We start from the raw sequence: 20,329 nt of genomic DNA on the forward strand, positions 1-20,329 counted from the left end.
GAAGAAGAAGAAGAAGAAGAAGAAGAAGAAGAAGAAGAAGAAGAAGAAGAGTTTGGATTTCATATCCCGCTTTATCTCTAGCCTAAGGAGTCTCAGAGCGGCTCACATTCTCCTTTCCCTTCCTCCCCCACAACAAACACTCTGTGAGGTGAGTGGGGCTGAGAGACTTCGAAGAAGTATGACTAGCCCAAGGTCACCCAGCAGCTGCAGGTGGAGGAGCGGAGAGGCGAACCCGGTTCCCCAGATTACGAGTCCACCGCTCTTAACCACTACACCACACTGGCTCTCTAGACCTGCAGGTCCCATTTCCTTCATATCCTGCCTAGTCTCTCTGTAATTCCTTGACAGTTCAACTTGTCCTCAATAGTATGACAGTGAAAGCACTGAAGAACAAGAGGAAATGAATCAGACTTACAGCTCTTCCTCCTCAGAAAGGCATGGTGCCCATGGGGGCCATCCAAAGTCAAGTGCCTCACTCAAAGCAAAGACCCCACCCTCCGGAGGAATCCAAACAGAGGCAGATTTTCTACTGACAAAATTTCAGATGCTTCCTGGTCTACTTCCAGCTTCTTACCCAAGGAATCCAATTCCTTTGGGAAGTCACTTCCCCAAGAAGTACCGTAGTTATCACCACTAGCTTAGATGTTCTTAAAGGAAGAGTTCCTAGAGTAGAGGCCTACCAACGGCTAGTCACTATTGCAGACAAACACAACCTTTATGTCCATAGGCATTGTACTTCTCAATGCAAATATGCTGATATGTACATATTACTTTCACACTCTGTGGGCAGTTGGTTGTAAATGGACCCATGGAAGTGGCAGGGAGGGAGGGAGGCAGCTGCAGTCTCACAAATTATCCGCTATGTTATGTTCTCTCACAAATCTCACGAGATCTACAAATCATTATTGCATTATGGTCTTTAGAACTCTCAGCAGTTTTTAATACTTTAGGGTGGCAAATTCTGGCAAACTGCTTGTGGAATCTTGAAAGAAACAGAGTTTTAAAAGTTAAGTTGCCCCCACAGACCATGTTGGCCAAGTTTCTGTGCTACTTTGGAAATGTCCTGAAAGTATCAGTGCTATCACCTCTGGGATGCCAAATGAAGCTGCTGGATGAAACTGTCCAGAGGTTAGACATACCAGTGCGATAAAACCAACCTCTATTTTTATTTTGCTATCAAACCAGCCGTTGACACTGTGGCCAAGTGAGTGAGGATAAGCCGCTTGTGACAGAGTCCAGACAAGTTGATTAGGATGGCAGGGCTGATGGCTGTCTGCCACTTACGGTTTCCTCTCTCCCCACCCAGCACCCACGGGAAGGTGTTTGCTGTTTAGAAAGACTGCAGGACCCAGGACTTCTAAGTTATAATTACATATTTACAGGAGAATATGCTTGCTGCTGCACGCATATACATTGTGCCATAGTAGTGCTGCAGGAGTTGCCACTGCTTCATCATCACCACTGCTTCATTAGTCATGGCTGCTATTAACCCTCCATTTCATGGGACACAAATCACATGCTTAGAATTCAGGGAAGACAGTGGCTTTGCCCTTGTTCTGGGTTTTGCAGAAGCAGCACCTCACTGCAAAGCCCAACTGGGAAGTGCAAAAAACTACATGTCCCTCTGGGAGGTGGGAAGGACAAAGGATTTCTCTCTTGGAAAGGCAGCAGCAGTGCCTCATGCTGCTCCCTCCTGCAAACAACCTTCCCTCCCTGCCACATGCTACCCATAGAGAAAATAAGGGGCCACTGCTTCTCAGGCTCCTCAGGATTTCATAGAAGGCAGGTGTTATGTACTGAAGTTCTCACCCAGCAGCCCGCGTCTTGCTAGGAAGCCAGTTCCAGTGCAGAAAGCCATTGAAGAGGCCGTGACCTCGGAAGCTGCTGAACGCTCCGCCCAGGAGATCCGCGAGGCCAGCAGCCCGCGTCTTGCTAGGAAGCCAGTTCCAGTGCATCACGAAGAGGCCAGCAGTGATGAGGCATCTTCCAGTGAAGATGATGATGTGCACCAGACAAAGCGGGAGCGCAGGAAGTTCCAACAGGAGTCCAAGGGCCAATCGGAATGTGCCGGCTGCAGAGGCAACCATTCCCATGCCAAGTGTCGATTCAGAGACGCCATCTGTAGGAAGTGTTCCAGAAGGGGCCACATCGCTAAGGTCTGCTGATCGGCTCCGTCCAGCACCCCCCCTTCACCGACTTGCAAGTCCAAGTCTTCACTCCAGTCCGCCAAGGAAAGCTGTTTCGCTCTCACCAACTGCCACTGCCCATCTGGAACCACGATTAGCCAAACCGACTCGCCTATGTGACGCAAGCTGAACGTCATGGTGCTCATTGAAGGAGCTCCATGTGACATGGAGATCAACACCGGGTCTGCCCTGTCCATCGTGTCTTGGAGCACCATCAAAAGACTGGTACCCAGAGTGTCTAAAAGGCAACTCGACTCTCACCGCGTACACCTGAGAAACTACCAGGGAAACGACATTCCCGTGGTAGGCGTTTGCCGATTCTGGATCGCCTTCAAGGATTTTTCAGGCCTGCTCCGACTGGTACTGCTCAAAAGTCAGCGGCCAAGCCTCCTAGGGCTAGACTGGTTTGATGCCCTCAGCCTTGAAGTCACCGGCATCAACTGCATCTCTAACATCTGAGGGTCTGGTCAAAGACTTTGCTGAGGTTTTTGACAGCACTATGGGGCAATATATAGGTACGCCCATCTCCTTTAGCCTTGATCCACAAGTCGCCCCCATCAAGCTAAAGCCACTCCAGGTTCCCTTTGCTCTCAAGGCTAAGGTGGACGAACAACTGGACAAGCTGATCGCCCAAGGAGTTCTGGTTGACCACGCCAAGTGGGAAACCCCCATCATCACACCTGTCAAGCCAGACGGGTCGGTGAGAATCTACGCTCACTACAAGTGCACGATCAACAAGGCACTTCAGCAGCACGCTTATCCGGTTCCTGTTGTCCAACATCTGCTGCATTCCCTGGGTGAGGGTAAGGTCTTCGCTAAGCTGGACCTTGCCCAAGCCTATCAACAACTACCTGTCGATGATGCCACTGCTGAAGCCCAGACGATCGTAACCCACCGAGGGGCATTCCATTGCCGCTGTTTGCAGTTCGGGGTGAGTGTGGCTCCTGGCATCTTCCAAAGCCTTATGGAGCGTCTCCTGCAAGGGCTTCCGGGCGTGGTGCCATATTTTGATGACATCTTGGTGTCTGCAGACTCACACCAGCAGCTGTTTGAGTGCCTCCGTGCCGTGCTGACCAGGTTCCAGGAGCCCGGGCTCAAGGTAAAGAGGGAGAAGTGCCAGATCGCCGTTCCACAAGTGGACTTCCTGGGCTATCTTATCGACGCCTCCGGCCTTCACCCGACCACATCCAAGATCCGCGCTATCCAGCAGGCCCCCATCCCAAAGAACAAGACGGAATTGCAGGCATTCCTGGGACTGCTGAACTTTTATAACATGTTCCTGCCCCACAAAGCCACAGTGGCCGAGCCTCTTCATTGACTCCTCAGCACAAAGACGCCTTGGGCCTGGGGTCATCGGGAGACGGCAGCCTTCAAGGCGGTCAAGGCTCTCCTTTCATCGGACAGTGTGCTGGTACAGTACAGTGAAGCCAGGCCTCTGGTCCTTGCCTGCGACGCCTCACCTTTTGGCATCGGCGCTGTCCTTAGCCACTGTTTTCCAGACGGAAAAGAGGCACCGCTTGCCTACTTTTCCAGGACGCTATCTCTGACTGAACGGAATTACAGCCAGCTTGACAAGGAGGCACTGGCACTTGTGGCTGGAGTGAAGAGGTTCCATGAATACCTCTACAGCAGGACTTTCGACCTCATCACCAACCACAAGCTGCTCCTGGGCCTTGTCGCCGGTGATTGACCAACTCCACCGGTCTTCTCACCGCGTATGCTGCGATGGACTGTTTTCCTGGCTGCCTACCACTACTGGCTCGACCATCGCCCGGGGAAAATGATGGGGCATGCCGACGCCCTCAGCTGTTGCCCTCTTCCAGCGTTTGTGGAAGACCAGGCTCCTGCTTCATCACTCCTCCTGATTGAGGATCCTCCTGCATCGCCCGTATCGGCTGCCACTGTGGCCTCCGCATCTGCCCAGGATCGCACCATCAGCCGTGTGCTCAACTGGGTGTGGAGGGGGTGGCCACAAGGGTCCTTTGCATCGGAGTTCCAGCCCTTCACAATCAGACAACATGAACTCTCAGCTCATCACGGCTCTCTATTGTGGGGAGACCGCGTCATGATTCCCCAAAGACTCCGTCAATGCGTTCTTGAGGCTCTGCACGTTGGCTACCCAGGAATCGTCAAAATGAAGGCGTTGGTTCGTTGTTACTTCTAGTGGCCTAACATGGACGATGCCATCACTGCCTGGGTTTCCGCCTGTCAAGCGTGCCAAGAATCGAGGCCTGCGCCACCGGCAGCTAAGGGACACATCTGGGAGATGCCCAAGACACCCTGGTTGAGGGTGCACATCGATCTGGCCAGCCCCTTTCACGGCCGGACCTTTATGGTGGTGGTGGACGCCTATTCCAAATGGCTGGAGGTGGCCCTGATGCCCTCCACCACTACTGAGGCCATCATCCGGGTGCTGCGAGGCCTCTTTGTCTCCGACAACGGACTGCAGTTCATGTCAGGCACTTTTGAGCGGTACCTTTTGGGACTGGGCATCCGCCATGCCCTAACAGCACCATTTCATCCATCCAGCAACGGGCAAGTGGAGAGAATGGTGCGCTCGACAAAAGAGGCACTGGTGCGTCTGGACCGGGGAGACTGGCACGAGCGGGTCACTGAATACTTGTTTGTGCAACACATCACACCTCATGGGGCCACAGGGCGGAGTCCTGCCAAACTGCTTATGGGCCGCCGCCTCAGGTCCCCGCTCGACCGGCTGCACCCAGACTTTGCTGTGGCCGAACCCCCAGGCTGTGCCAACGCACCACGGTCATTTGTTCCAGGAAACCAGGTATTTGCCCAGAACTTTGTGGGGGACATTCCTTGGATGCCAGCCACAGTAGTGGGAGTCACTGGATCTCGCTCGTACCAGGTGACACTCGAAGACGGACGTTTGTGGTGCCGGCTCACAGACCAGCTTAGGCGCAGGGTTGGGGACTTGGACACTACCACGGTGTCCCCAACTGCGCTCGTGGCTCTGGAACAGACACTTACAGATGGTGAGGCTCCACCTACACCTCTCTCGCAAACTGCCGGTGTGGAGCTGAACCAAGCCACTTCAGATGGTCTGCCGGACTTACCACAGACTCAGACCTCTGCCGTGCCTGACATTCCGCCAACTCCACTTGCAGAGGTTCCACCCACAGCAGCGGATCCAGGAGACTTGGTTTCAACACTACCCAGGATCGCACCACAGCCTCAGCAAGAATTGGGTGGCCCCCCGGACTTGGCTACCAGTCCCCGGCAGTCTGACAGAGTTTCCAAGCGCTCAACTTATTTAAAGGACTATGTTGTTGGACATGTAACACTGTTGGTCTAAGTATGTGGAAGTATGTGAAACATAACCGATATGCTTTTGTGCCTAATTGAACCATTACGTGTAGTGCTGTATATAAGGAAACCATTACGATTGTAACTAACGCCTTATCTTGGTGGGGAGTGGTGTTATATACTGAAGTTCTCACCCTGGGCCAGCAGGGGGATACTGTAGATAGTTATGCAAATGAAGGATCGAAAGTGACGTTCAGTGATTGGATAGTTTTTATGCAAATGAAGGATCGAAAGTGACGTTCAGTGATTGGATAGTTTTAGAAAGTTGCTACAGCAACGTTGTGACGCAGGTGGCGCTGTGGGTAAAACCTCAGCGCCTAGGGCTTGCCGATCGAAAGGTCGGCGGTTCGAATCCCTGCGGCGGGGTGCGCTCCCGTCGTTCGGTCCCAGCGCCTGCCAACCTAGCAGTTCGAAAGCACCCCTGGGTGCAAGTAGATAAATAAGGACCGCTTACTAGCGGGAAGGTAAACGGCGTTTCCGTGTGCGGCTCTGGCTCGCCAGAGCAGCGATGTCACGCTGGCCACGTGACCAGGAAGTGTCTCCGGACAGCGCTGGCCCCCGCCCTCTTGAGTGAGATGGGCGCACCAACCCCAGAGTCTGTCAAGACTGGCCCGTACGGGCAGGGGTACCTTTACCTTTACAGTAACGTTGTACTGGAGCTCTATATAAGCAGGCTGACTGAGCCCTTCAGTTCAGTTCTGTTCTTGCCTCTGAATAAACAAGAGCTGTTTGAAGAATCACTGTGTCGTCTGATATGTTCACCCACGGCTTAACAGCAGGAGCAGTGAGACATTGATGGCACTTCCTTCTGAAGCCCAACTTGTGGAACAGAAGCCACCTCTCCCTTCTTCATCCTTCTCTTTGTTTGCTGCAAGGAGCTGGGCTTAAGAAGGAAGTCTTTTGTAAAAATAAATAAATAAACTAAGAGAAAAGAGGGGCATGGTTTCTTCAGCTTCTCATCCATTCTTTGCAGGATGTAGCAGTGAGGTTTAAATTAAGAACATAAGGAAATCCCTGTTGGTTCAGACCAAAGGCCCATCTAGCACAGCCTCCTGTTTCACAATGGCCAAACCAACCCCCACAGGAAGGCCACATTCTGGGCCAGCACTCTCCCCATGAAGGATTCCCAGCAGCTGGTAAGGACCACACCCTACTGCATAATATAGTAGTCTAAGGAGAACTGGCTCTTCATGGCTCATCCCATGGTGCTGTTGAAGCTCTGCAGGAAAGTAAAGACAAACAGAAGGTGCTTCTCCCTTAAAGCCCTTCAGCACAGCTGATGCAGTATTTTCTACAATAACCTGGACGTGGGATTAAAAGGTGGTCCACACAGTCCTATATAGCTTTCTAGATTACCCAACAAACATGCCCTTCTCCATAACCATGCTCTTTCTATAGTGTCTACTCGCAAGTATATCCCATTTAGCAAAGATCCATTGTGTTGCTAAGTGAAAGGCTTCTGTTTGCAAATTCAGCCTATGTTATTGCTTCCTGTTGATCTGGGCTAGGGATTCGTGATGAGTACTGTACTTCTGATTTGCTCCTTGAAATTTCCCTGATGACACTTTTTCTTCCTGCAGGGGGAGATCTTAAAATTACTCATGTCCTCTATTTTTTATTTGATTTTTTCAATGGTTAAATAGTGGGAAGGGCCATAGCTGGGTGGTAGAATACCAGAAAGACACCCACCTGAAACCTTGGACAGCTGCTAATAGTCAACAATACTGAGCTACAGGGATCAATGGTCTGACTTGGAATAAGGCCGTTTCCTCTGAGTCCTGCAAAGCATTGGAAGTAAAAAGCCTATCTTAGCTACAAATTGATGGGGGGAATGCTGAAGGTTTACTCTGAAAATCATGTAGCTGCTCCATAGTAAGTAAGTAAACAAAAGATGGCAAATCCAGAGAAAAAGCACCCAAATGAAAAAAGCACTTTGGAATGTAAACACCCAGGCACTTGCTGTTCCATGCACATGGTATCACCCCCGTCAAATGTTCACTATATGCTTCAACCTAAACCAGATCATGATGATTATGTAATCTCTGGAACTTCACAAAAAAATATTAAGGGAAAATCTAAAAATGCTTCTACTTGCTCTCTTCATACTCCACACCAAGCTTAGCTATTCACTGTAGTACTGTTTTCAGTGGTACAAATTTCTGTACAATTAGCCACATTACCCATGTTGCAGCCAAAACAAAAAGTTCTGTAGCATCTTAAACCACAAACACCATAAGCTTTCAAAGAGCACTTCATTTTAAGTATCTGAGAAACTGCTAATGTTTTTGTCATTCAAAATCAATGGAGCAAACTAAGGGAAGAAGTGATGGTGTGCTATAAAAAGGAAAGCAAAAAGAAAGAAACCAGACTGCAATCAGTCCAACTTGCTGGGCTGCTCATAAAGGGAACATAGGAAACAAAATCCAACCCGGAAAGCAAAACTCTCCCTCTAACAAGCAGCCAGTGCAGGAAGCAGCAACAACATGATGCCCCAGAGACAGCCTGCCAGCAGCCAGGACAGAAGCCCAGTGTTCTTTCCAGAGAGGAAAGTGAGCTGGTCATGAAGCAGAGAAATGTTTCCTACTGTACGGAATGCAACAGTTCAGAAAGTAAAAAGATGACAGCCTGCTTTATTTCTTTCAACTTCCCTGCCTTCATGGCTGGAAGACACAGCAGGCAACTTAGTGGGAAAGGAAGGGGGGAAGCCAGCATCTGGGACGTAGCCAAGGGTCAGGGGTATCTATATGCAGTTGTTAATTCCACACACGGGATTAAGCTCGACCATATCCAATGCATGCATTTCCAAAGAGGTGGCAGTTCCATGGATGTCATTCTTTCCCCTGCTGCTACACAGCAGCTGGCTGGGCGTATGCATTCAGAGGCATGTGGTGGCTGGTGGGCTGTGACAACAGTTTCCAGCAGCTCAGCTACAGAACAGAGAGCTTGTTCCAAGCTCCTCTAGAGGAAGGCCAAGACCTCTTCAAATCTGCAAAAGGTGCACCTGTGGTCTCAGAGCCAAGGTGTTTTGATATAGGTCTTGGGGTCCTTCCCACCTGTGCAGGCAGCCCTTGCAGCAAGGCACGCAACATCAGGAAGGCCTGAGGAAGGGCAGCATGGCCCAGGAAAGAAACTGTAGGCAGCAGCATGTCACCCAGTAAAGTTCTGGGAAGCAGCAGCCTCAGAGGGTTTTCATAGTTTGGTGGGAAGAAGACACTCTGAGGAGAGGCATTGGGGAAAAGAGGGCAGGCACTTAGCCTAGGCCCTCTATAGTAAAAGGGGATAATTATATCATTTCCTGTCCCTAACCTAACACCAAGTTACAGATAGGTAGCCGTGTTGGTCTGCCATAGTCAAAACAAAAAAAATCCTTCCAGTAGCACCTTAAAGACCAACTAAGTTAGTTCTTGGTATGAGCTTTCGTGTGCATGCACGCGAAAACTCATACCTATCTGAAGAAGTGTGCATGCACACGAAAGCTCATATCAAGAACTAACTTAGTTGGTCTTTAAGGTGCTACTGGAAGGATTTTTTTTGTTCTAACACCCAGTGTTAGGATCTGGGATAGGAATGTTAGCAGCCGTGGGGCTCCTGGGACCTAGATTGTGGTCTGTCTAAAAGTAAAATGTCTAGGCGCTCCCCCCCCCCCTTTTATTTTTGCTGCCTTGCTACCAGACCAGGAAGCCCTGTAACAACAACAGCCAAAAAATCTGCTGGGTGAATTGGGAGCAAAACATGCATCTCTTGCTGCAGCACTGCTGGGCAAATTAGGTCTTTGGCAGGGGTAGTGCTACAGAAAAGGATGTGTGTCTTTTGCTGCCGCTGGGCCAGCAGACCAGCTGACTGCAGCCAGACAGGTGGAGACGCTAGGTGCCAAGGGTGGCTCCTGGACATCTCCATCTAGTTGCAAAAGGCTGATTGCCAGTCACAAAAAGCAATGTCCTTTTCCATGTCAAAGCACAAGGAAGCCTCACCCTGCAGTTGCAGATTAGCCCTGCTTTATAACTTTACAAATGCATAACTGCATTCTCCACTGTCTTTAAATTAGTCAGTTTCTGTTTTGTGGGTGGGAGCTTTAATTAGAGGTTTCATTTCACTCTCAGTGTGGGTGATCTAATATTTTATGCCTTTCAACTAACTGTCCAAATATTCATTTCTCAAATTCAGAGTATTTATGAACCAAACATTATAAACATTTAATTTCCATCCCACTTTCCACCAGCCCTTGTTTTTGCAAAGGTACACTTTAATCAAAAGACCCACTTCGTTCCTATAAGCCTCAGAAAAACCCTCTTCAGGAATCTGCCTGATCGCTCAAGGGTGAAAACCCCCATAGAGAGCACAGGTGGACGTACAAGTTCTAAGACTCAGGATCTCACCTCCTCAAATTTGCTTCTCTCAAATTATGGTCTAAACTGTATACAATGCAAGCTCGTTCTGGAAATCTGTACTACAAAATGAGAAACTTTGATTTATCCATGCTAATATTTGTTAGGGATTTGAAACTAATACATTGCCTTGATTAAAAAATCAACTCATTCTGGTTAAAACTCTTTCCCCAATGCAAATTCCTGCTCCAAAAGTGACCTTTCTCTCTTCTCATTTAAAAATTAAACCTAAGTTATCTTATGGCCTCAGGATGTTTTTCATACAGTGATCAGCTCCTGCTCTTTGCAGCTCACCTTCAGCCACAACTATCTCTCTGCTACCAAGTGACCTAGTTGTTTCTGTGTGAATGAGCCTGGCAATCTTTAAATGGGTACAGTTTGGTTTGACAATTATTTCCCCTCTGCGAATACGACTGTGCGCTCCATCTGCTCCTCCTTCGTCTTTGTCAGGTCAAGCAGACTAGAGAGTTGTTTTCCGTTTCACTTTCCTTGTACAGTGGTACCTCGGGTTAAGAACTTTATCCATTCCGGAGGTCCGTTCTTAACCTGAAACTGTTCTTAACCTGAGGTACCACTTTAGCTAATGGGACCTTCCGCCGCCACCGTGCCGTCACCGCGCAATTTCTGTCTCATCCTGAAGCAAAGTTCTTAACCCGAGGTACTATTTCTGGGTTAGCAGAGTCTGTAACCTGAAGCATCTGTAACCTGAAGCGTCTGTAACCTGAGGTACCACATGAGGTACATGAGTCCTCAGCACTCTATGCAATAACCCCCATTTTCCTCCTTTCTTAATGAAAAAGGCACATCACACCACAGCACCCCCAAGCAGTAAATTTTCTTTGACAAAAATGTGCTGGACAGAATTTATTTTAAAATGAACAAAAATGTGAAACAGGATCCTTGATGGGACAATAAGAAGAACAAGTCTTTTGCCTATTGTGTTCACACCTGTCTGTCTTGAAAGACAATGGAGTGTAGTGAATGAATAATAAAACAATCCAGAAAGTCTCTCATTAACCATAGCTTCCCATGTGCTCCAAACTGGGAAACTATAGTCATCAGCTTTGGAACAAGCCAGAATATTAAACTACAGTTCAAACTACTATTTGAAGTGGTTCATTAACTATGTTTAATTAGTTTTCCTCATCTGATTGTTCACTCTGTCAAGGGAGTTGTGACGGACCTGAGTTAACAGGCAAAAGGCTTGTTCATATCTTGCTTTATTAAGGAGAGATAAGATCCTCCTAATCAGACTCTATGAGTTGAGATTCAATAAGGAGTGGTGCAAATAGTTCCTAAAGCAAAATGAAGGCATTGAGAAGGAATAAGGCAAACCTAGAAGTTGGCAAGGGTTGTACAACTTCACTCATACTTGATTCCCAGGTCTTTTGCCAAACCCCCTGTTATGTCCCAAGCCACTGTGAGAGCTAATAATTCTCCCTCAGTCCACAAAAGAGAAAATGGAAATCAAACTCCTGTTTTTTTCAGGGAGGCATCAACAACAAGCAATAGGATAGCCATGTTCAAATATATAAAAGGATGTCACATAGAGGAGGGAGAAAGGTTGTTTTCTGCTGCTCCAGAGAAGCGGACACGGAGCAATGGATCCAAACTACAAGAAAGAAGATTCCACCTAAACATTAGGAAGAACTTCCTGACAGTAAGAGCTGTTCGACAGTGGAATTTGCTGCCAAGGAGTGTGGTGGAGTCTCCTTCTTTGGAGGTCTTTAAGCAGAGGCTTGACAACCATATGTCAGGAGTGCTCTGATGGTGTTTCCTGCTTGGCAGGGGGTTGGACTCGATGGCCCTTGTGGTCTCTTCCAACTCTATGATTCTAGGAACTGTGATAGGAATTTTATGGTCTTAGATATATGGTAATGTTCATAACTGCACATACATAGATCAACACAGGAAGACCAACCTGGAACCATTTTGATTCCTAAACTGACCAAATCCTTTCTCTGCAAGGTTAAACTGGAAAAGCCTCCCCATTGTCTCTTTCCTCACAAATCCTGTCTCAAGGATATGTCTGTTTGAATAAGGTGTGAGCCTGTGACCTGGCCCAGGAAATAAGTATTTTACCACTACAAAAAAATGGCCAGGCTCCTCAGGCAATCCAATCAAGTAACCTGCTAGACAGGAGATAAACAACAACAGGAGAAAAACAATATTAAAATTTCTGTGATGTAGGTGGGATTTATCTGAGGGGTGGTCTTAGGTTACACCCCTTCTGTGATGTATGCATGTTTCTGGGGGTGGTCTTGATCTAGAGGATGGGAATTTCAAAAGTCTTTATAAGCCCTTGCACAGCATTTTTGTGGGTCCTCCGCCTTTCCTGCGAGTGAGGGGAGCACCCTGTTGCAACAGATCAATAAAGATCAAGCTTACTAGCTGCTTTGCTTCTCAATATTCTCTGGTTGGTCTCTGTTATTCTCTCCTACCAATAGGGAACCTATGTAAGGACTCTATATGGGCTCTTGGATACCCCATAAGGGAAAAGGGCATATTTTTTATTTTACAACAGATGGCGACCACGAAGGGACTTTTGGTTACCCGGATTCTGGAGGCGAGGAAGGACTGGTTATCCAGCGTGCACCAGGCAGTTTGCCAGGAGGAATAGCCAGTCTTCCATCGATTCCAGGGTCTGGAAATAACTAGAGGTTCAGCGGGGCTAACCAGAGGAAGCAACGCTTGATCAGGCCGGCCTTAAACAACCAGTCAAGAGATCGTGGGATCACCAGGAACAGCGCATGCGGAAGTGAGTATGAAGTAGGAAACACGGGTAGTGGGTTGGGTTCTCTAAACCACAGCAACCAACATTCTTTAACTCTTCCTTTTCCCTTCAAATCTAAACTTTCTACTTTTTCCCTCATCTAACCCTTGAAAATTTGCCTTCTCCTTTCTGTCCTCTCGATCTCAACACCAGCCCTAGCCCTTCGGAGTATGCCCAGGCAAGGGTTGTGTGTGACTTCTTCCACTTAATTCTATATGCCAACCTATTCCTTCGGAGTTTTGCCCAGAAAGGTTGTGTAATTTCTTCTGCCCTGAAAACTATAACTCCCAGCGCAGCCGCACCTCTGCCATGGCGATCTTTGTTAGAAATGACCTGTGAACAGAGAATGCAAGGGCGCTGAATTCCTTTCCATCTTTCATATTCCAGAGTCCCAATCTGGCACTGCACTACGCAAGCGTCCAGTAGGGAACTCTCAGGTTAGATTTTAAGAGGCAAGAGGTTGCTGTGGGCTCCCTGGCTGAGTAATGACCAAAGGGGGGGGGGGTTGAGATCGCTGACTGCACTGTTAGCTTAGTAGCCAGGAAAGGCCAACAGCTTTACCAGCCTAGTAAGTCAGGCCAGACGAACGGCGGTGTGTCACAGTACTAATTCTCGGAATTGTCCAAATTGAGTCTACTGTGGGTTATTTATTGTGTTTCCTGAAAAGTGGGGATAAAACAGTAGTATAAAAAGTAAAAGCTAGCGCTATTAAAATTCTTAAAATGGGTGCACCTCATTCAAAAGAAATGAACCTGCAGACTCCTGATGGGAAAGAAGCCCAGTTGGCGCTTATTTCTGGCCTGGACTCTGACAGTCCCCTTCAATTTGTGTTTAAGAAACATTTTTCCTGTGTTTAAATTGTACTTAGGTAACATCCAGCAGCTGCTTATCTTAAATGTGGCATCTAAAATAAAAATGCAAGCTTGCTCCAAAATTTTAAATCTAAGAAAGCCATGTTGGGCCTTATCAATCTTAAAGAAGACAAAAATGAGAATGAAGTGTGCAAATGTTTGTTATTTGAGAGAGGCTCAAAAGAGTCTTCCCCCTTGTATGTACTTCATTAAGCATATGCCTATGAAAGTATGGTCTTCCTTCTAAGAAAAATATCTGAGTCCAGTTTTAACTTTGATTTGGTTGGACAGAAGAGTTATTGTAAGGCTCCTGATATCAGTCTCTATAAGACTACCTGGCCTCTTTTCTTAGAAAATGCCCCCCCTTGTTTCATTCTGTCTCTTTCAGGTTTCCCCCCCCCTTCTCCTTCTTACTTCTGTGCCAGGTAAATTTACTCCCGAGTAAGCTTCCTTTAAAGGAAACTGCAGGGGGGGGCATAGATTAGGCTTACTATTCCTCTGCAAGTTCAGGAAAAATTGTCACTTTTGTATTCCTTTTAAATCAAATCTATGGCTGTTTTAACTATCCTTTATAAGAGATCCTCTCCCTATCTTAGGGAAAATGTTCACTTCAATCTTCCTTTAAAGATCATTTCCATAGGAACTTGCACTCTTTAGTCTAAGGAAGTAAACTCTCACTCAAACTAGCTTCAAGATCTGCTAAAAGGGTTCTGTATAAAGTTGGGTACTTTTATTTTCCTCTTCCTTAGTTCATGATAGGCGCATGGCTTGTGATAGGCGCATGGCTTGTGGTCTCTTCCCCAGTTGTGTCTGTGTACATAAGTATGTGTGTTTCTGGTAGTACAAATCTTGCTATGAACCCTGTATTTTAGGGTTGGACTAGATGACCCCAGGTCCCTTTCAACTTTCCCAATTTGTGGCTGATGAATTGAAATTCAGCCCAGATTTGCTCTTTGTTTTTAAAGGTGAGAGGTGAAAGCTGTGATGTTTTGAAGCAGAACTGGTGATATCAGGGATTTGAGTGATTACAGTGTTTATCATTTTGTCTATTATTTACAAAAATCAGACTTAAAAGTATACTCAAAGTTTAAGCACATACAAATTCATATAATCAAGTAGAATGAGCCTTGACATATAATTGAGTAGCCTTGACCATCCTGTAAATAAAGGGCAGGAAAATTTTGTCTGCAAATGGTAAGGCTGAAATGACTGAGAATGTTAAAAATCTTATGAATTCTGACTCTCTGGCCATTTTTTTTCCATATATAAGGGCGTGGCAGATTGTTCCGTGAATGGCCAGAGGGATATTAGCCCTTTCCTGTACATAAAGGAAGCAGTCCCTTTGCTTGGGCTGCAATTGCTAGCTTTGGTGAATACTTGAATTGCTGAGTTTCTCTTTTTTGTTTTAAAATCTAACCCTATTTTTAAAATCCCAATCTGGCACTACTCTTTACCCTTCCCTTCCCTTATTCAAATTCTAATTTAGCCAAAAGATGCAACATTTTCAATAGTATAAAAGGTTTGCTGAGACATGAACTCTGCACATGCACAGAGGCTAGATCAGCTTACAAAGAGAGAGAGAGAGAGAGAGAGAGAGAGAGAGAGGAGGGAGAGAGGAGGTTTGGAGAGCTTGGGCTGCAGGGAGAAACCTATCCAAATTTCCTTATGTAAAACTTGGAACCATTGAGGGAAATCACCCTTAATGTGTCTTTTGCTCCAGGGGCTACATAAGACAAAAGGGTTCGCCTCCCCAATGGAATTTAAATTTTATAACAGTTTTGTGTGTGTGTGTGTGTGTGTGTGTGTGTGTGTATGCCTATACATTTTAGGAACAGCATTTCCTGACAGACCTCTCACATGAAATAATTTTCCCTTTTAACAGAGTGTCCTTTCTTTTCTCCCACAGCACAAATGATAATGAGGGGATGCAAACAGTGATTTAAATACTCTATAAAAAGTAACTGCATTTGTATTTCTTTTTGTCTTTCTTCCCTTAAAGCCAAACAGTCACTTTCTTTCTGTTCAGCAAAACAAGTCTGAATCCCTGCTATATTAGTTGATTTCCCTCTATCTCTTTGTGGCTTTGACACTTTTTTAGGTTACAAATAATCTGTTTTTCATTTATTAATTAGTTTTTCATTGGGTTGTTAGAATGCCAAAACAGATTACTTCAGGTTTCTTAAAAAATTGTGTGTCTTAGCATTTATTTATTTTTGGTTCCTCATAGGTCGTTGTGTGTGTGTGTGTGTGTGACTTTGGGGACATGTCCATCACATGTTGAAAGTCATTTTCATCAAGTTCTACTTATCAGATAGCACATGCTGAATTTTAAGCCTTTTTCCATTGTTTTCCCATTTTTTAGTCCAGTAGTAATCTGTGTGGTTTTGATTATATCTTTGTATTATTTAATAATAATTCTTTTCTGAATCTGATGTCTTTCTTGTATTGTTTATAGTTCTCTTTCTCTACATGTGGGGTAATTTTTTATTTAATAATATGGGGGGGAACTAAATGAAGGAAAGCAAACAAACTTAGCAGATAATAACAGTAATTATATGGAAATGTGATAATAATATTGAAATGAATAAAATGCTTAATGCGCTAAGATTTTTATTATCTGCAGCTTCCCACGGAAAACTCAAGGACATCCTTTTTGCCTTTTGCCCCTTCCTTTTTCTAACTCTGTTTTTTAAGTCCCCAACACATCACTTCTACAGATGTGTTACTACAGATGCAATGAAAAGCTTCGCCACCACAAGACAACAACAGACACCAGAGTTTTCAAAGTGCCCACGGCTATCTCTTTCAAAGGATATAGACTGACGGGGGAGTGGGGCTGACAAAGGGGGGAGGAGTTGAATTGCAAGGACATTTTCTCACTTTTGAACCCCAGGACTGTGCTCCAGGATTCAAAAGATACATACATAAAATATCACAATTTTAAATTTAACTTTCAGGGTTTGTAATAAACAAAGCTTGGAAGAGATGATAGCAGCTGGACGGGAAGTCAAAAGGCATATGCAGTCTGCAGGACATCCTCCATAGAGACTAATGGGTAAAGAAGAAGCACTAGCTTCCAAACTCAGTCTCTCACTCCTGGCTACAATACATACAGCTAAGAACTTTTGTAGGCAGGCTTTGCAACCCCTGTTCTGTGATTCATTCACAAGCAATGCGCTCACAGATGACGCTTTTGCACCCAAACTAATCAATAACACAAAGGTATGTCTTCTCAGCTTTATGAACTACTGACACAAAGAAGGGCTCATCCATATCTTGTAGAGCCATGTGGGAACCCAGGTTGATGAAGACACATGGAACAGGCTATGGGTTAACCCACCGCTCAAATCTATATTGGCCAAAACACAGGAGATGACACTAAAAACAGTATTTTGATGGCACAGCACACCCCTTTGTTTGCACAAGATTGACTCCCCTTCTATCACCATCAGCTGGTGAGGCTGTTCCAAGCTGGGCACCACCATTCATATGTGGTGGACCTGCGCAAAGATCACCCACTTTGGGGAAGAGATATTTGCCACCCTCCTCCATCTCCAGACACAAGCTGCCACCTTTCCCAACAATGACTCTCCTGTCAAACATCAATTATAGACTGCATACCAACTCCTACCAAAACATTCCTGGCCTAGCAGCGGCCAGATCAGAACTAGCAGCCCACTAGACATCAGTGCACTGTCATACAACAAATGGCTGAACAGATTATGGCAGATACATAGTCCAGTCAGAAAAACTGACCGGCATTTTTGAGTCACGAGAGGCACTACCCAAAAGACTTGTTCTATGCTACATGGCATCCATTTGTAGAATTCATACATCCATTTATAGAGTTTCCTGCAGCCGATCAGAAGCTGCACCTTGGTTTCCAAATGTTTTGGAAGTTGAACGGACTTCCAGAACAAATTCCGTTCAACTTCCAAGGTATAACTGTACACATGACCTAAGTATTTCCAAACACAATACAGTAGTACCTCAGGTTACATATGCTTCAGGTTACATGCGCTTCAGTTTACAGACTCCGCTAACCCAGAAATAGTGCTTCAGGTTAAGGACTTTGCTTCAGGATAAGAACAGAAATTGTGCTCCGGTGGCGCAGCGGCAGCAGGAGGCCCCATTAGCTAAAGTGGTACTTCAGGTTAAGAACAGTTTCAGGTTCAGAACGGACCTCTGGAATGAATTAAGTACTTAACCCGAGGTCTCACTGTAGTGATTGCACTGTAGTGATTGTAGTGACTAAGAGTGAGAGCCAGGCACAATATAAGAATTCATTGTCGCATAGAATCATAGAACCTTGTTGATGCATTTCAGTAGTAAAAGCACAAGTCCATGTGGGAATAAATCTTTCAGGAAATATCTCTAAAGAAGGGACAACAGAAACCATTTCTGAGGACCCATTAGTAGGCGGAGGCCTGGGCCACAAACAGGAGAACTATCACATGCAAATATAAGGGAAAATGTTAAGAAATGAGTCCCCAAATGCATGGGGTTAAAAGCGGGTCCTGGGTCTGAAGATACCTGTCTTATTGTACCAGGAACAACTTGTATGTTTGTGTGTTCCCTATTCACCTCACCATCTTCCTCTGCTCACACATCCAGCTTCAGCAAAACCTTTCTTGTTTAAAGCACTGCTTCCAGAAACATCTGAACTGAGATACTGGGATCTGAGCACTACCAACAAACCCGGATATCAAACAGCATCTCCAAGATCACTCAGACCAGTTTCCCAGTTTGGATAGCAAGAGAAACTATGACTTAAGAAACCAGAAAAGCTCTGTCAAAGCTGGGAGTGCAATGAAGACCACATGGCTAATTCCTGGTCCAGTATTGTTCTGCCTAAACCAGGCCAGTAACTAGTCAAGTATATTTCCTGAGAAATTCATTCAGGTTTTCAGTTCTGACTTTAATGCTTCCCATGCATATTTCTCACAGGAGTCATTAAAAAAAATTAGATTGTCTCTCTCATATCATGCTCAAGAGAACAGAACTCCCCCAGAGAGCAGAAGAAAGAATATGTGTTATTCCCATCACAAACATGATCCCAAGGAAAGGGGTAATGAGTTTTTTCACCCCCACACAAATGTCTTTAAATAGAAAACAGCGAATTTGTCTTCCTTTGAGTGTTTACTTGCAGATGGTGGGAGAGAAACAAGCACACTGGCTTCTGCATAACTCCTTAACAGAAACAAGCAGGAAAGATACCATTGTGATGTCATGCTTCACAGAGCCTCAACCAATTCCAGGAAGGAAAAGCGAACAATGCACAGCAAATCCTCAGCATGGAAATGATGCCTGACTGGGTGTAACAAGGGAATGCTGCACCCTAATTCCATTAGAAAGTGATCTGGTGAGCGCTTGGGTCCCCTAAAGGCAGTCTAATTTAAAACAGCAATTCCCAGAACAAAAGCTGTCCAGGCAGAGAACAGAATCTGGCCGGGCCATTATGCAGTGGCTACAAACCCACATTTTGAACCATCTGCTGCTGAACAAGAGGCCATAACGTTCCCCTGACAAAGGCAAGAAAGTGGCAGTAAAAGAGGACTTGCCTGCATTCTTCGTGCCTCCTTTGACTGACTGAACTAAACAAACCAACACCCAAGATTTAGAAATTGCCTTTCTGAGGTGTTCAGCACTCGCTTAATTTAACACACAAAAACAGTCAAGCTGCCAAGTTAAGGACCCTAAAATGATGTCCAGAAACCCATCACGTGGTGGCTCATGAACTGCCCAGGTCTCACTTACTTACCTTCATTCTGTATTAATGGCATTTGGGGCAGAGAATATGATATTCTGGTCATCCTGGAAGCAGAGCTGTAGCTAGGTGATCTTGCGCCCCTGGCAGAACCGTCCAGATTGCGCCCTCTAGCCATGGACAAATGAGCTCTTCTTGTCGCCTCTTCTCCAACCCTCCCTCCACCCATTCAATTCACCCTCTATGTAAAATCATTTCTTATGAGGCAATAATCAATATTTATATTTATGGACATATTTTTAGCCAATTTTGTGCCCCCCAATCGCCTGCGCCCCTGGCGGGGCCCACCTTGCCACCCCCTAGCTATGGTCCTGCCTGGAAGATGGATACATTAGATTTCCAAACTCTCGTGCAATATACAAAATTAATGTGTGGTTCTATGAATGGGGAGCCCTACTGCATCCTACTGAGGCTCCAGTTCTCTCTGTCCTGCTCTTGGCAACAGAGGTTCTAAAGAAGGATGCAGGATGCCTCTCAATTCCTTGACCTCCGGCACCTGCATTGCATGCCTAGAAACAGCTTCCAGTAACAACAAAAAATGGGACTGAGCCACTAGCAGCCGCTCACTGCAAGCCCTTGGTATGAAAGTGGGATGGGGTGAAGTCGGGGAGTGGCTCCACTTTTCTACAACCGCCAACACACTCGACATGCTCTTAGCAAACGGTTTCACCCAGCACTCTCTCTCTCACACCCACCGGCCTGTACTTGCAGACCGAGGGGGGCTGCTGCTGCTCATTTTTAATTGACCATTTTGTTTAGGAGACATCTGCATGATTAGCCCTGTGCTCAAAAGAGGAGCGGGTAACCTAGCAACAATCTGAGTTCTGTAAAAATGAAGAAGACACGTCCACTGTTTTCTTTCAGTAGGAGAGGGAATCTGGCAGGAATGAATGCGCCGGGTGGGAAAGTGAATTTTTGACAAGGAGAAATGATTGGAGGAGGAGGCTGCGAGAGCAAATGATTCGATAACGAGAAAGTATTTTCCGTACATTTGGACTAGTGGAGCGGCTTGAGGTTTGGTTGTTGCATAAGAGCATCCC

General features: G+C 46.0%; 1 protein-coding gene and 1 long non-coding RNA gene across 2 annotated transcripts in view; one reads left to right on the forward strand and one right to left on the reverse strand.

The window, feature by feature from the left end:
* Positions 1–20,329, reverse strand: part of LOC310846850 (cysteine-rich protein 2) — a 49,589-nt gene that overhangs the window by 28,704 nt on the left and 556 nt on the right. The window lies entirely within an intron of this gene.
* LOC310847839 lies at positions 13,203–14,747 on the forward strand. Its single transcript, XR_014566047.1, has 2 exons — positions 13,203–14,487; positions 14,518–14,747. It is a non-coding gene; the product is annotated as an uncharacterized lncRNA (long non-coding RNA).

This window comes from Podarcis gaigeae (assembly GCF_964106915.1).
Source record: "Podarcis gaigeae genome assembly, chromosome: 6".
In the NCBI taxonomy this organism is placed as follows: Eukaryota; Metazoa; Chordata; class Lepidosauria; order Squamata; family Lacertidae; genus Podarcis; species Podarcis gaigeae.